This window comes from Bidens hawaiensis, unplaced genomic scaffold, assembly GCF_021521415.1.
Source record: "Bidens hawaiensis isolate Kalapana, Puna unplaced genomic scaffold, B.hawaiensis_p1.1 tig00032032_1, whole genome shotgun sequence".
Lineage (NCBI taxonomy): Eukaryota > Viridiplantae > Streptophyta > Magnoliopsida > Asterales > Asteraceae > Bidens > Bidens hawaiensis.
In genome coordinates, this window is record NW_027495417.1 from 171,256 (window position 1) to 174,635 (window position 3,380).

The window sequence follows — 3,380 nt, forward strand, 5'->3', positions numbered from 1 at the left end:
GTGTGCGAAAAGACATAATGACGAAAAAGACACAATGATAAGTGAAAAGACACAATAACGAAAAAAGACACAATGATAACCGAAAAGACACAATGGTGTGCGAAAAGACACAATGACGAAAAAAAAACACAATGATAAGCGAAAAGACACAATGGTGTGCGAAAAGACATAATGACGAAAAAAAGACACAATTATAAGCGAAAAGACACAATGATGTGCGAAAAGACACAATGACAAAAAAAGACACAATTATATGCGAAAAGACACAACGGTGTGCGAAAAGACACAATGACGAAAAAAGACAAAATGATAAGCGAAAAAGACACAATGGTGTGCGAAAAGAAACAATGATTTGATTTTTGTTTTAAATTTTATATAACAAAAATCATACTCATATTAAAGATAAAAAACGCTTGTTATTATGATGATTTTTTTTTTAAAATATCATACAAAAAAGTTATAAACGTTTTAAAATGACGAGGGTATTAACATGTGCCTTGCATGTGGGGGGTGAAAATGTGTACAATGACCTTTATGCCCTTTTTCTTTTGGTCCTTACTTGATACATGTCAATTATTTATGGCTTCTCACATTTCTTATTTTTATTACCCTTTATAGGATAACTTGACCCTATTATATGAATGGTTTAACATGCGTATATATTCGTGTAAAAACATCAACATAACTAATTAGACAAAGTTTTAGTTTGTTTGTCAGCTCCAACAAACTAAATAAAAAGTTAAAATTAACACACCATAAATAAAATAATTCACACTTTTAATAAACCAATTAAAAAAATATATAACCAAATTGAACCATGCATCAGTTTCTCAATAATACTATTAACACTTAAAAAGAATACCAATCGCCACCCCTTAAGAGACTCCTCCGTCGTACTTCCACCCTGTCGCCGCCAACGAATACGCCTTAGACCCACCAGCACCCGCGATATCAATCAATACATCCGGCGAATTCACCTTAACCGAAAGATTAATAATCCCATTCCGTGCACCGCACCCATCTCTCAACCTATAACTCAAAAAATGCAAATAGTCACTAGGAAAATACCACCTAGTAAAATCGGACACCGGAACCTTAGCCGATCCAACAACATGATCGCCTGACCGCGCTTCTAACGTGAAAAATGTTGCATGCATGGGCATGTCAATGGTAAACTTCTGACTCCATAATTGGTACGAACCGTTATTGATGGCCTTTGTCGTGGCGAATTGGTTGGCACTGGATTTGATGATGATGTAGGTGTTGTTATTTTTCTTGATCGGACGGTTTCCGGGTATGAAAGGGATTCGGCGGAGATGATTGTGAGTTCTAAAACCCTTGTAGAAGTTGTGTTCTTCATGTTTTGTGTTAATTTGTGAGAATATTGGGTTACAAGTATAATGTTTATATTATGAGCTGTTCGGAAGTTTGTTGGAAAGGAGAAAGAGAGAACAAGGATGTTTCCTTCACACGGAAACTTAATTTTTTATATAAAGTAAAATAGAAGATTAGAAGCTAAAAGTAGATAATGGTTTATTTAGACGTTTTCTCTCTTTTTTTTCTCAAAAAAGAAATTACTTATTTACTTAACAAACTTTGAGAATATGAAAAATCAAATCGAATTTAAATTAGCTTTTATATTGCGGTTAAACTGTGACCTTTTTATTAATATTATTATAATTAGTAGTAGTTTTTTATATAACTGTTAAACTTGGATTTCCTTTTTTTGCTTCATACACATGTTCTTAGAGCCGAGGGTCTCTATGGAAGCCACATCTTTATTCCTTTGGATAGAGGTACGGTGTGCCTACATCCCACCCTCCCCAGACCCTACCTATAGCTCTGCTGTCGGTGGGATTTTACTGGGTATGATTGATTGATTGATTGATAAATCGAATTTAAATTGAGGTTGATTTAAATCCAATAGAAGAAATATATAAATAAAAAACAATACAATTTTATATAAATTAAAATAGAAGATAAAAATAGTTAATTTTCTCTTTTTCAAAAAAGAAATTACTTATTTACTTAACAACTTTGAGAATATGAAAAATCAAATCGAATTTAAATTTAGGTTGATTTGAATCCAATAGAAGAGATATATAAATAAAAAGAAAAGTAACATGCATGTTGTATAAATTCAACTTCGAACAAGGATATTTAGTTCTCACGGAAACCTTGTTTTTTTTATATTAATAAAAGAAGATTATAAAGTATCGGTCATCAACTTTGAAAGTGGACAAAAAATAAACTAGAATTGATATTAAGGTTGATTGAATTAATCGATAGTATGTATAAACTAAAAAAGAGTGATAAAAAAATAATATGTGGGTCGAACCTGTTATTTAAATTAGAAAATCGAGGATTAGCAATACCTGGGTCAGGTTCAAGTCCGGGTGTTAACTTGAAAAACCATACCCTATGTACCGGTTTCAGGTCAGGTATTGAAGCGGGTCTTCAATACCCGGCTATTTCAATGCATTATTTCTTGGTATTGAAAAACCCGTTTTATGTGTTTTGAATACCCTATTCCCGGGTATTAATAAAAACTATTTTTCTACAGCTTTCTTCTGTCAACTGGTCTGCTTCATTTTTTTTTAATCCTAATTCCATTTATATTTCATACAAACTTCATAGTTTATTCAAATATATATTAACAACTAAACAATGATATGAAAAACATATATTTTATGTGCCTTCATTTGTTGTTTGGTATATCAAAAGATGTTGCTTTTAACAAGTATTTATATCATATATGTGCTCCAAAAAAGATCCGTTGGAGAACGATTATAAATCTGTGGGCAACCACACAACAACAGGTGCAAAAACACTAATATCGGAGTATGCAAAAAACCTGGTTCGGGTTTAGGTTTCGAGTATAACTAGAACCGGGTTTCGGGTATAACTTAAATTAGGTTCAGGTTTCGGGTATACCTAGAACCGGGTTTCGGGTATTATCAGGTTTAGATCGGGTACGGGTTCGTGTCACACTCCGACCAAAGGCGGCGGAACATGCCGGGGTGCAACAGATTGTCCAAGAACACAAGACACTATTAAAGTGACAATATTTAATCAACTCATTAATTTCATTCAATCACCAAAGTAACACATATTGTTCATACATATAAACACAAAAATACGAGAAATAAATATTGTTCATTATTCTAATAACCTAGCGGTTTCAAAATAGAATGACGTATTCAAACTCCAACTCAAGTAATAATCAAACCTGTAACAATGCATAAAATAATATTTGTCAACACGTATGTTGGTGAGCAATTTCATAGTTTTGAGTATATATAATATGAACGAAATCCACAAACGTATATGAGACTAAAAATAAAAGCATCAATATGGTATATAAAACATATGTAAATGGG